The sequence below is a fragment of the Carcharhinus amblyrhynchos genome, chromosome 9 (assembly GCF_965287045.1).
Source record: "Carcharhinus amblyrhynchos chromosome 9, sCarAmb.v2.hapA, whole genome shotgun sequence".
NCBI classification, from domain to species: domain Eukaryota; kingdom Metazoa; phylum Chordata; class Chondrichthyes; order Carcharhiniformes; family Carcharhinidae; genus Carcharhinus; species Carcharhinus amblyrhynchos.
The window spans coordinates 106,252,621-106,267,778 of record NC_137332.1 but is presented as its reverse complement, the minus strand read 5'-3'; positions in this window follow the sequence as shown (position 1 = coordinate 106,267,778).

Below are 15,158 nucleotides of genomic sequence, written 5' to 3'. Positions count from 1 at the left end.
TAAGTGGCAATGACCGTGGGATTGCAAGGTAGAACCTAAGAAACCTTTTTGCGTTCCTGCTGTCTATCCTGCAGATGGACTCATTGCTGTCATTCGTTGGCACTGTCAGGTGGACTGAATATTTCTCAAGGTGGTGACAATCAAGTTGCCTTGTCTTGGATTTAGAACATAGAAAAACTACAGCACAAACAGACCATTCGGCCTACAAGTTGCGCCGATGATATCCATACCTACTAGGCTTACCTATAACCCTTAATTCTATTAAGTTCCATGTACTCATCCAGAAAACTCTTGAAAGACCCAATCGAATTTACCTCCACCACCACCCGACGGCAGCCGATTCCACTCACCCACCACCCTCTGAATGAAAAACTTACCCCTAATATCTCCTCTGTACCTACTCCTCAGCACCTTAAACCTGCGTCCTCTCGTAGCAACCATTCCAGCCCTTGGAAAAAGGCTCTGAGAATCCACCCGATCTATAACTCTCAACATCTTATACACTTCTATCAGCTCACCTCTCATCCTTCGTCTCTCTAAGGAGAAAAGACTGAGCTCACTCAACCTATCCTCATAAGGCATGCCGCCCAATCCAGGCAACATCCTCATAAAGATCTTCTGCACCCTTTCAGTAGCTTCCACATCCTTCCTGTAACGAGACGACCAGAACTGAGCACAGCATTCCAAGAGGGGCCTGGCTAGGATCTTATAAAGCTGCAACATTATCTCCTGCCTCCGAAACTCAATCCCTCGATTGATGAAGGCCAATACACCATACACCTTCTTAACCACATCCTCTACCTATGAGGCTGACTTTAGAGTCCTATGGACCCGGACCTCAAGGTCGTTCTGATCCTCTACACTGCTAAGAGTCTTACCCTTGATATTATACTCCTTCATCTCTTTTGACCTGCCAAAATGGAGCACTACACATTTATCCGGGTTGAAGTCCATCTGCTCATCTCCGCAGTGGTTAGACGCCATTGAGAAGGACCTACATCGCCAATTCCCCTTCCATGAGATGTTTCTATCACGAGAAGGAAATGGGTAAGAGCGACGGACATTCGAGAATTCTGTAACCATCAAATTATCCACAGTCTCCACAATTCCCTCAAGCTCCTCCTCCTGTTCCTGTGTAACAGGCTGGAGAACGGGCTGAGTGGCATTCTCCACACTCTAATTTCCCTCTCTGTGTGTTTGTCCTATCTATGTCACGCTGCAACCTCTGTCATCCATCCAAACTATCTACAACACCACCAACCTTCATGTCGTCAGCAAACTTACCAACCCATTCCTCATTCAGGTCATTTATGAAAATTACAAACAGCAACGGCCCCGAAAAGATCCCTGGGGCACTCCACTGGTGATCGAACTCCATGCAGAAAAAGACCCATCTACAACCACTTGCCTTCTACGGGCAAGCCAATTCTGGAACCACAAGGCGACAGCCCCTTGGATCCCATGCCGTCTCACTTTCTCAAGAAGCCTTGCGTGGGGGACCTTATCACACGCCTTGCTGAAGTCCATATAGATCACATCTACCGCTCTTCCTTCGTCAATGTATTTAGTCACTTTTCAAATAACTCAACCAGGCTCGTAATGCACAATCTGCCTTTGACAATGCTGTGGTGACTAGTATTGAGCATACTAAACTTCTCTAAATGTTCATAAATCCTGTCCCTCAGAATCTTCTCCGTCAACTTACCGACCACTGAGGTTAGACTCAGTGGTTGCTAATTTCCTGGCTATCCCTATTCCCGTTCTTGAACACATTCACAATTCTCCAATCCTCTGGAACCTCTCCCGTCTCTATCGCCAGAGGTTGTGCAATCTCTTCCCTGGCCTCCCACAGTAACCTGGGGTACATCTCATCTGGTCCCGGCGACTTATCTATCTTGATGCTATTCAAAACTTCCAGCACATCCTCTTTTTTAATGTCCACATATTCAATCTTTTCAGTCCATCTCAAGCCTGCAGTACAACCACCCAGATCTTTTTCAACCGTGAATACCAAGGTAAAGTATTCATTAAGCACCTCTGCTATTTCTATCCGTTCTTTACAAACTTTCCCACGTTCACTTTTTATAGTTACTATTCCTTCACATCTCATCCTTTTACTCTTCACATGTTTGTAGAATGCCTTAGCATTCTCCTTAATCTTACCTGTCAACGCCTTCTCATGATCCCTTCTGGCACTCCTAATTTCCTTCTTAAGTTCCTTCCTCTCAGCCGTATGCTCCTCTATATCTCTAACATCTCCTAGCTCTCTGAAACTTTTGTACACTTTACTTTTCTTTTTGACTAGGTTCATTACAAATTTCGTGCACCACTGTTCCCGCAACCTACCAAAACCTCTCTGTCTCATTGGAACTTTGTCGTGCAGAACTCTAGACAAACATTCCTTGAAAATCTGCCGCCTTACTTCAGTACTTTTTCCCGAGAACACCTTCTTCCAATTTACTCATCTAATTTCCTTCCTGATAGCTCCATATTTCCCCTTACTCCAGATAAAGGCTTTCCTAACTTGCCTGATTCCATTTCTTTCTAATGCTAGCGTAAAGGAGATCGAGTTATGATCACTATCCCCAAGATGTTTTCCCACTTAGAGATCCGACACATGTCCAGGTTCATTAGCCAATACCAGATCCAGTACAGCTTGTCCTCTTGTAGTTTCATCCACATACAGTGTCAGGAAACCCTCCTGAACACACCTAACAAATTCCTCCGCATCCAAACCCCTTACCCTAGGGATATTCCAATCAATGTTTGGGAAATTTCAGTCTCCCATCACAGCAACTCTGTTATTACAACATATCGCCAGGATCTGTTAGCTTATCTGCTCCTCAACATTCCTGTTACTATTGGGTGGCCTATAGAAAACACCCAGCAATGTTATCAACCCTTTCCAATTCCGAACTTCCACCCACAGAGACTCCGTACACAATCCCGCCACGGCGTTCACCTTCTCCACAGCCGTGACAATATCCCTGACCAATAGTGCCACTCCCCCCACCCCTCTCTATTACCTCCCTCCCTGTCCTTTCTGAAACATCTGAAACCCGGCACCTGAAGTATCCAATCCAGTCCCTGAGACATCTAAGTCTCTGTAATGGCCACCGCATCACATTTCTAAGTAGCGATCGATGCTCTAAGCTCATCCACTTTATTCACCACACTCCTGGCGTTAAAATAGACACATCTCAAATCATCGGTCTGAGCGCTCCCCTTCTCCATCACCCTTCTACCCTCCCTCTTACACTGTCTACAATCCTTCTCTATTCGTGAGCTAACCTCATCGCTCCCAGTCACCTCATCCCTCCCAATCTTTCCAGTTTAAAGTCTCCCCAGTAGCATTAGCTAACTTCTCCGCCAGGATGTTGGTCCCCTTGCGGTTTAAGTGCCACCCGTCTTTTTTGTACAGTTCACACCTGCCCCAAAAGAGGTCCCAATGACCCAAGAACCTGAATCGTTGCCCCCTTCTCCAGTCCTTCAGTCACACATTCATCCGCCACCTCATTCCATTCTTACTCTCACTTTCCGGTGGCATAGGCAGCAATTCCGAGATTACCACCTTTGTGTTCCTCCTTCTCAACTGTCTACCTAATTCCCAGTATTCTCTTTTCATGGCCCCTTCCCTCTTCCTACCTATGTCAGCGGTACCAATATATTCTAATACCTCTGACTCTTCTCCCTTCCACCTCAGGATTTCTGGGACGCGACCAGAGACATCCTGGATCCCGCACCAGGGAGGGAAACCACGATTCGAGACGTTTTTGCTGGAGCTGCACTAATCATGTCAGATGAAGATTATTCCACCGCACTCCTGACTTGTGCCTTGTTGAATGCAGGACTGTGCGTGAGGAGTTAAGTAGAGAGTTATTTGCCGCCTGATTCTATGCCTCGGACTTGCCCTTGTAGCCACAGTATTTATAACACTAGTCCAGTTCGGTATCTGGTCAATTGTTATCCCAAATTCGTGGGAGAGTTTCTGGATGGCTACGTCATTGAATGTCAAGGGGCAAAGTTTTAACCCTCTGTTGTTGGAGATTGTCAATGTTTGGCACTTGAATGCCATGAAGACCATGAGACTCATTGAGACGTATAAGATGATGAATGGGATGGATAGGATAGAGGTGGAAAGACTCTTCCCGCTCAAAAAAGACAGTAGGACTAGGGGGCACAGCCTCAAGATAAAGGGGGGGCAGTTCAGAACGGAGTTGAGGAGGAACTTCTTCACTCAAAGGGTGGTGAATCTCTGGAATTCTCTGCCCGTTGAAGTGGTGGAGGCTGCCTCGCTAAATATTTTTAAGAAGCGGGTTGATGGGTTTTTGATAAGAGAGGGGATTAAGGGTTATGGGGAGAGGGCGGGAAAGTGGAACTGAGCCACGACAGATCAGCCATGATCTTATTGAATGGCGGGGCAGGCTCGAAGGGCCAGATGGCCTACTCCTGCTCCTATTTCTTATGTTCTTATGTTCTTATGTTCTTATGAATGATACTTGCCAATTTGTGTGTGTCTGGTATTTGAGTACCATAAATTTTGCTTGCCAATCGTCAGCCCATGTGATACCTAACTTCGGACGGGGTGCCATGGTGGCAGAATGGTTAGCGCTGCTGCCTCACAGCTCCAGTGACTCGGGTTCGATTCTTAGCTTGGGTCGTTATCTGTGCGCAGTTTGCATTGTTCTCCCCGTGTCAACATGGGTTTCCTCCGGGTGCTCCGGATTCCTCCCACAGTCCAAAGATACGCGGGTTAGGTTGATTGGCCACGCGAAATTGTCCATAGCATCCCGAGATGAAGAGGTTGGAGGGATTAGTGGGATAAATGTGTGAGGTTGTGGGGATCGGGCCTGAGGTGGGATTGTGGTTGATGTAGACTCAGTGGGCCAATTGACTTCCTTCTATGATAATTTCCAGCACTAATGTGGTATCTATCGTTCAGACTACATTGGCATGTTTCATGTGATTGTGCTAACGGTAGAACGCAAAAACAGAAATAAATACTTGGACAGAATTTGTCTAATTAAGTTCCATAACACTTGTTCGGAAACCTGGCACCAATTAGATTCGATATACTTGCGTATAAATATATGCGTTCTGGATGCTATTTCTCTTTTATCACCAGCAGACTTAAAATGTCATCATTCTTAGAAAGAAACCCGAACACACGCGCCACAAAACGCAACTGTTCCCCATTCAAGCAAGAATACTTCATTCTTACTTCATAAAAAAATGCATAAAGACCAATTCATTTTTGCCACCCATACGGGGCACTTTTAAAATAAATGCACGCATTTCAGGAGCACGTCAGCATAGTGAAGCTTATCCCAGAGAGTTGAGCACATGGTCTGAAAGAGCGGCTAAGCAGTGTTTCTGAAGGCCGAGGTGCTTAAAATATATATTTTTAACTGAAACAAAGTAACTTCGTAAATGGTGTTCTGAAAACCATGCAGGGGACATTTTTTTCGGGACACAATACGTATGCTCCGTCTTTTCTGTAGGCATTTCCACCGAAGTATCAATACTATTGGATCCTGCTCGGGTCTTTGCTCGCCAGGATCCCTTGTCAAGAATTTTAAGGCTGAATTTGTTCCTTTGTCATGGAAGTTACCCTTGGTCTCGCAATAGCTCACAAATCCACGCTTATAGGTCATCGTGCATTCAAGGTCAACTGACATGTTTCGAACTGGCCAATCTGTAATTATAATCGAAGAAGCCACGTCATTCTCAATCGCTTTCATTTCCCACAGCTACCTCCGCATACGCCTCGCAATATAACCCCCAAGTTCCGCGTCTGATGAAATGGTAGTAAAGTGTAAAACGATGTGGAGTATTTATATGTCTGGGATTGTTAATCTTTAATTTCCTTTTTCAGAAATCAAAACTCTGCAAAAACGTCTTAAAACATCAGGTTTGAAGCATGACAAAAATACTGACTCCCCACGCCACATCCCAATATACAGCAATTGCTGGTTTCAGTGCTTAACCTTTCATGGTGAGCCAATGAATCAATCATACAGCAATGATCCTCAGAAACATCGGCACATCATTAAGACTAAAGCTTTTTAATGATTTTGGTTCGAAAAACACGTTTTTGTCAGGGACTTTAATTGTTCTGAATTCAACCGGTCACTTTTTGAAACGCAAGTTAAAACAAACTCACCCATAAGGGTATCGGCATTAAGAGTGTCAGTAAGTCACTCTGGCCTACAACTCTGCAGTGCTGCCTATCCGCTAAATCGATTTACCAAGCTCTACGTTATAAATATTTAAATAATCTACCTTCACTGTCCATTCAGTGGTAGGTTTCCGTTTTGGATTGGATCCAATTGGTATTGGATCCACAACTTTTGCGAGGAAAAAAACAACATCTTTCTCCCAGTTTTATATGGGCGACCAGGTATTTTTTAAAACCGATCTTTAGTCCAGATTTTCCCTCAAGAGGCTGCATCATTTTCACATCTACCCTGTCAGTGGTTAGCACTGCTGCCTCACAACGCCAGGGACCTGGGTTCAGTTTTGGCCTTGGATCAACAAACTATGTAGAGTTTGCACTTTCGCTCCGTGTCTGCGTGGGTTTCTTTCAGGAGCTCTGATTTCCTCCCACAGTCCTAAGATATGCGGGCTAGGTTGATTGGCCACGCTGAATTGACCCCGGTGTCATAGGGATTAGCAGGATAAATATGTGGGTTACCGGAATAGTACCTTAGTGGTATTGTGATCGTGCAGACCCGATTGGCCGGATGGCCTCCTTCTGCACCGTAGGGATTTTGTCGTAAGAAGTCCTTTCTTGATCGGAATAATAAGAATTAAAAAGAAACACGAAAAAAAAAACTCCCTTTGTCTCCCATAATCCTAAACCTCACTGATTATTTGCCTAAATTTCGTTTTGTTTTGCAATAATCTTCGACCACGTATATGGCGGGGGGGGGGGGGGGGGGGGGGGGGGGGGGGGGCGGGGTTGTAGGAAAACAGTTTGATATATTGGTACAAATCTTCTCTACAGAGGAAACAGTAATAGATCAAGAAAAAGGTAAATTAAATATAAACACAATATTTTTACTCTCTTTTAATGTATGAAAATAACGGATGACTTCAAAATGCTGAATGGGTATATTGAGACTCAGCAACTGAACACACATGTCGTTACCCCAGCTATTCCTGTAAAGTTAGTGATCCACAATTTCACATGTCTAGTTAACTAGACTCAAGCTGTTTTGTCTACCAGAGATGCAATTATACAGATATATTATCGAACACTGATTTTCATTTACATCTGCCGAACTCATAGTAATACACCGAGAGCTGACGCATTGTTGTTTACGTGGTCGATATGAAATCCTAATTTACTTAACTCGATAGAAATGACAGTTTCAAACCGTGGAACAACATTAGTTTGGAGTTCGCTTTGCCGTTTATTGAATTTACCTGAAATCATACTGGGCATGGGGAAAATCTCATGTACTTATTCATTTCAATCTGACACTTAAATTTTTGTTTTAACTCTGCGCGTTGTTCACAATTGTTTCTAGTTAAACTGCATTCACATGGATGAATTATCATTTCTGTGATTATGCAACCTGTATGCACCTGCATTCGATTTTTTGTGTGTTAAATTTCAGACGTAATTATGAGCTATGATTGCAAAGATGTACATCGGTTTCTAGATTTTATTCAGGATTTGTTGGAACGCTTTGTGATTGTCAGTTTTTTTTGCAGGACTACCTTTCATATCTGCTATTGCAGATGGCCACAATATAACCTCTTAATGAAATTTGGTGTTTCTTTCTATAAGCTTAGAGTAGAAAATGGCATATATGCAAGTGCAACAAGAAATACATGCCCTCAAGAAACTAGGCAACATGCAAGGCTTCTCTTTGAATAGAGTGAGCACTCTTCAGCTGATATCGTTTACATATTATGATATAACTAGTTTATTGATTTCAAGACACTTGAATTTCAGATTACTTAAGTAAAAAAAAATGAACCAGCTTCAGTCCAATTACACCCGTGTGGGTTGAAATGATTCACAAAAATCTCGGAATAGTGCAAAAAAAAGATGGAACATCCAGTAATTGCAAAACAAAATGCATATGAAATTCAGGGCTTAAGTAAATAGAGACGGAAACTAATGTTTATCACGCAAATTGGGAACTCAATCACCAAGGAAAAATAGAAGTTGCAGAATAGAAGAAGAAAAATATATATTCAGAGAAAGCAGATTAAATCACGGGTAATGAATGCTTTGCTAGGATTCTTATTAATCTGTTCAAAATGAACATTTGAAAGAACCGTACGGTCCTCCACCATGCAAATTTTAATTATCAGCATCGACAGTTGCTAATACTACGTGCAAAATACAATGCAGTATGTTTAATTTCCATTGTCTATAGCGGTCCACGTTTCCTATTCCAGTTGAAAGGTTTTGGAAAGTTTTAAGACTTCAGATACTTATAATTCACCCTGTGACCTGTTTTGGGAAGATATTCGAAGTTCTATTTTCGAATTATCATCTACCTCTTAGTGGAGCTGTTTCTTGATCTTGTATCTCAAGATTGTTGGCCCATAGTCTACACTCGATTAGATATTTTTATTTTCCTTTCTGAAAATCAGTTCTTATCTTCGTACATCATGAATGGATTATGGTAAGCTAAAATTGGTGACATGTTAGATGCAATTTTGACAGACGAAGACAAAGTCATAATCAGCGCTAGACACGTAACTCCTTTACCTTCCTCACTATTAACAGTTACAATTTTGCCAATAGTGGGCAATTACAATATAAATGATTACTGAATTTAGGCACAAATTCGCAGTAAAAGTCGAGGATACAGAGGTTTCCATTTTGAAATTGAAAATTAAAATACTCTTCTGCTTCCAGAATTAAAGAAATTGAAGAAAACTTGTGCAGACATGGGTGAGGAAAATCAATTCACTAACGCATTCATCATTAAATATGGTACTGCAAAGGATAGACGCAGGTGAAGGACAACTTTACTCCTTGAACTTCATTTAGTAGGTAGAGTGAACTTGGATAGTCGCTTGCTGCTTTCAGTACACTTCTGGCGGCATCCATAATATTAGACAACATTGTAGGTTAGAAATTTGTGTAACCGCGCCTGTAATATATTGAATCACCTATCCCCAATGTTTCATTATGCAGTGATTTCCAAAGTAATGGGATTTAGATTCAAAGTCACACATTGCAGAAAAGGCTCTTCCTCTCATCGATTGCGCACGTACATAACTAGATTAAATCTATACCAATCATACTTTCCATATTCTTGAATGCTACAGCGTTTCAAGAGCTCATCGGCATCGTATTAAAATATTCGTTCTTGCCTCTCTTATCCTCCCAGGGAATACATTCCAACCTTCATCAACAATTGCTTTAAACCTCTAAGCCACCATCCTTCACCTTTAAATTATGTCCCTCGATATTGGCTCTTGAACTAAGGGAACCAATGGTTTTCTATCCATGCTCCTGATAATAATATACGCCGCTGTGAGGCAGCCGTTCAGCATTCTCTGCGCTAACGAAAACAACTCGAACCTATCCAGCCTTTCTTCATAGCTCAAAAGCTCCATTCCAGGAAACATTCGAATTAATATCCTTGATACCTTTTCCCGTGAAGTCACATCTTTCCTATAGTGAAACAACCAGAACACCCACAGTGTCCAACTATGTTCTAACCGAAGTTTTGTACAGCTGCAACATGACCTCCTGGCTCCAATAATCTATTCCATGGCTGTGTAAAAAAAAAGTCCTGTATTCCTTCTTAACTGCATTATGAACTTCTGCTGTCGCCTTCAGCTTCTAGCACGCCAAAATCCCGCTGTTTCTCTGAGCTTCCTGGTTTCCTGCCATCCATTGTCTTGTTTCCAAAGTGTATCACTTTATCCATTTCAGGTTTAAATTCCATCTGGCACTGACCTGCACATTTGACCATCCTATTCGTATTTCCTCGCAAAGTAGGACGTTCTTCATCACTATTAAACACCCAGTCAATCATTATGTCACCCACAAATTACTTATCTTCTCCCCGCCCCATTGCCACAATTCCATCTACGTTAGATGAAACGCCAATGGACAAGAGGTACGAGTCATGCAAACTGCCGATTACCACTTCCGACTTTTTCCTACCAGGAAGGCAGGTTTGGGTCCAACTTACCAAGTTGCCCTGAATCCCATGTGATTTTAGCTTCTTTATCAACTCCCATTTCGGACGGTCTCAAAACTGTGTTGTAATCCATATAAGCGACTTCAACTACACTACTGTCATTCCATACACCTATCACATCATTGAAAAAATCTAATCAAATGTGTTAACAATTTCCTCCCTCCCTGATCAATAGCCTCTCAGTCCCTCTCTCACAATTCAGTAACTATAACATCCTTCTTCCAAGAAGACAGACATGGTATAGTCCTCTAACACCTGGCAATGACCTTCTCCTCCAAGTCCCTAATTGGCTTCACAATTGCCTTGGTTAAACTCTTTTCCTTGATATGCTTATGGCACATCTTCGGATTCCCTCTAGTCTTACCAATTAATGTTTTTTTCCTATCAAATCTTTGCTCACTCAATTGTTTTCTTAATTTACCATCAACACTTTTTTTTTATATTCCAATAAGCAATTGACTGATTTATTCCCTGCCTTCCTGTTAAAAAAAACACTCTTTCCCTTTTCATCCATTCCTGAGTACTACCAGGCATTCAGGGAATTGTGAGAGTGTTGGTTCTTTATTTCACCTGCGAAGGTCTGTAGTCGCCAAATATAATTTGTGAACGTCCCCCGCTGCTTTGCTGCAAATCTACACAGAGGAAGCTGTATTCAGATTTGGTCTTCTACTGGTTACTTTAATATAGCTGGCCTTTACCTCAATCAAAAGTGTGCATGAAGACCTAATTCCTTTTCATAAGAAACTTAAATCGAAAAGTATTGTCGTAGTTGTCACGACAATACTCCCCTTCTGCTTGTTCCAACTCCTGCCTGGCTTCCTTCTCTAGAATTAGATCCAACAATGCATTGTCCCTTTTTGGACATTCTACATATTGCCATAAAAAAGCCCTCCACAATATATGTCAAGGGATGCGCTTGCCCTTTGTAAACCTTTTACTCCGTGACTATCCCAATCATTTGATTTGATTTGATTTAATTTGATTTGATTTATTATTGTCACGTACTCGAATACAGTGAAATGTATTGATTCTTGCACATCAAACAGACAAAACATATCGTACATAAGGAAGGAACTGAGAGAGTGCAAAATGCAGTATTACAGTCATAGCTCGGGTGTAGTGAATAATCAACTCAGTGCAAGATTCAAACGTCTAATGGCAACGGGGAAGACGCTGCTTTTGAATCAATTGGCAAACGTCGTAAAACATTTGGATTTTTTTTGCAGGTGGAATAAATTGGGAGAGATTATGTCCGGGGTGGGTAGGATCCTTCTTTATGTTGGCTGCTTTTCCGAATCAGCAGAAAGCACAGACAATGCCAATGGAGGAGAGGTTAGTTTGAGTGATGGACTGGGCTTCTTTCACGACACTTTGAAGCTCATTGCAGTCTTGGATAAAGCAGGAGCCATTCCAAACTGTGGTACAGATGGAAGAAGTAATGCTTTCGATGATGAATCTGTAGAAGTTGGTGAGATATGTAGGGACAGGTCAAATTTCTTTAGTCTTCTCAGAATGTTGAGGCGTTAGTGCTTTTTTTAACAACAGCGTCCGCATGGAGGGACCAGGACAGGTTGCTGGTGATCTGGACACCTAAAACCCTGGAACTTGCGACCATTGCTACTTCATTCGCATTGATGTGGACAGAAGCTTGCTCTGCATTACGCTTCCTGAAGTCGGTGACTATCTCCTTCGTTTTGCTGACATTAAAGGAGAGATTATTGTCGTCACAGCAGTTCACCAGATTATTTATATCTTTCCTGGGCTTCCTGAGTTTCTTCATTGTTTGAGATCCGATCCATCATCAAACGTGAAAATTGAGTTGGAGGGGAATTTTGCCGGACAGTCAGAGGTGTGTAAGGATTATAGTAAGGGGCTGAGGACACAGCCTTGCAGAGCAACGGTAAGGATGATGTTCTTTCCTGGAGGAGGTGTTGTTATCTGCAGTCTGTGGTTTAGGAAGTCTAGGGTACAGCTGCAGAGGGAGGAACTTCGCTCAGGATATGAAGTTTGATGATCAACCTCGTAGGCCTTGACATAATTACTTCATTATTATTTTTACATCCTCAGTAAATTGTTTCTATATTTGCTCCTTGATTGGCCGCTAATTGTTTGGGGACCTCCAATACAATCCCATAACGTAGCTGCCATGTTTTTGTTCCTTTACTCCATTCACTCATCCTCAATTGATTTTCCTTCCAAGATTGAATAAACTGGGATTGTTCTCCCTGGGAAGACAAGAGCTGAGGGGCAACCACACAGAAGTTTATGAAATTATGAGGATACGGATAGAGTGAACATGTGGAAGTATTTCCCAAGGCAGAAGTTCAAGTTAAAGGGAGACAGGTTCAGCGTAGATGTGTGGGGAATGCTTTTTACTCAGAGGGTGGAGGTGGCCTGGAATGCAGTGAGAAGTCAGGTGGTTGAGACAGAAAATTTAACGACGCTTAAGACTTATCTGGATAAGTGGACTTATCTGGACAAATGGAGATTAGAGGGATACAAGTGGTTGGTCTAGATGAGATTAAGTGACCAGCACAGTTCTTTGTTCTTGGTATATCATTGCATTTTCCTTGCAAAATTAATAAAGCAACACCAGCTCTTTATTTTAGCCTATACTATCATGCCTTAAAATCTTATATGCTGGACTGTGGTGTTGACAGCCCTGAGCCTGTCTGAACTATGCTTCCCTCATGAAAGCAGTGCAAAAATTCCATGTCAGTGCATGTTCTTCCTCATCAGTCCTACCAATAATGCTGTTATCATTAAAGTAGAGTTCATCCAGCCTCGTATTACACATTTGGAACAAAATATGGCTGCACTGTTTTGTCTTGTTTCCTTCACTATTGTATGTTGTGCCCTTATTGTAATAATGCTACGTGCCACCTTTGAACAGATGTCTACTATTGGCAGTTTGGTCGACCAGAAACTTCCCGTCAGCATTTACACTGTTACACACTGCCAAAATTCCACATGTTTCTGTAACTTTACATCTCATCCTACGTTAAGCATCTGCCTAACTTCTTTCACCTTATCTCACAATGGAACCTTCTGTCCAAGCAAACCAAAGAGTTAACGTTTCCTGAACCACCTCTCAGGAAATCGTATATAGTCCGAAATTGATAAAACTTTATGGTGTGTTGTATCCCACTTATGACTGAACAATCTCCTCTGAAATTGTAACAAGAAGTCTATTATTTCATCCTTCAGCTCCCTTTTAATAAAGGGCCACTGAGCTCTTTCTTCTGCATGGATTATTGTACGTGCACAGAATTTTGTGACACATGAGGTCGGAAATCCAACTCAACTTGCACAAGCGCTTCAGCGGATCTTCGCTATTTACGTAACATGTATTGTCATAATCTTCCCACCAAAGTAAAATTGTACCATCATTATTCGTCAGTGGGCAAATATTGCCCATTTACTTTCATTGCAAATGGTCGATGCTGTATCCTCAATTGTGATTTTGCCTCACAAGATAAAGCTGCCAACCAAGAAAGGGCGCATTTATCTCAGTTCTAGTGAGCACGTTCACATATTACAATAAACTTTTAACATATGCAAAGGAATTCCATTTAGAACAGCAACAAATGCCGTTTTGATTGCTAAATGCATCATATTCACATGTTTGCCCGTTGCCAACACCTCCGTAGACATCTTGAAACTATTCAAATTAAATTTTCAGTGTTGTTTCCTTTTCGTTAAACCACGTTGACACTGCATATTGGGCTTCTGGTTAAACGTTTCTCCTGCTGCTTCCTTAATAATGTATTCAGACGATTTCGAAAGAGGCATATTAGGCAAGATGTTGTCTTGCTTTGCACTCTCCTCCTTTCCTGAAAGGAGGTGTTATATGGATTTCGTTGTGCCTTCTACAAAATATGAGAGACTTGGCACAATGACAAGGAATGAATACACTATCTCTTTAAAAGATGGGAGAAAAAATGGAACAGGTCAGGGACCAAATCGATTGGTTTTGCTGTACGTTTCTCAAAGTGATACTGAAAGATGAGTACGTTGTCTTCCTTTTTGCCATGCATCTTTCACCAAATACATTCTCTGTCATATACACTGAAGGCTGGAATTAGATCTTTGTTCAATACTTCTACCAAATTATTCCATCCCAATGTCAAATTTCAAAGATCAAAAGATCAATCTAAAATTGTGCTCATTTGATTCTTATAATAAAATGAAATAGGTATTGTTTTGTCGTTTTCAGTAAGCTGTGAGATTATTACTGAATTTCAGAATTTGTTATCAGTTGATTCAATTCTCTCCATCCAATGCCATCAATTCATATATTCCTTTGTCTTGCAATTCAGTCATCTATAAGTAGCCATCCATCCCTCTATGCATCATTCCATCTGTCAATACAACAATGAATTTTCCCTCCTTCGTGTTTCAATCAAACTGCCAGCCCATCTATGCATTCTTTCCTCCTTCCTTCCTTCTATCCATCCATCCATCCTACCAACCATCCATCCATCCATCAACCATCCATCAATCCTCCTATTCCTGAGTCCCCCTGTTCAACCGTCCGTCCGTCAGCCTGTTCATCTGCCCATCCCTCTATTATAACTAGGATCAATGTTGCAGTGCATTGTAAATATCTATTCTTATGTTCTCGCATACGTACTTAGTCTTTGCACTGTATTTTCATATAACCAGAAAGCGATAAGGATGCAGGTAAGTGCTTCAAGAATAAACAACGTACTGAATAAAATGAAAAAAAAAAGGACTTCAATTTATATGCATATGGGTTGTTTTGACTATTAGTTTCTTGATGCCTTCCATGGACTTAATTACTCACACTAAATTATAAGAATTGCCGTCAGTTTAATTTTCAGTGATGTGTATTGTCACTGAAAATCTATTTATTTTTGCATACTGTTTGTTCTTATGTTCTGAATAAATTTTGCAAGCTTTCTATCGAACTGCCCTTCTTTCTGTCTGTTTATATCTCGATCGGTGCATTCACTT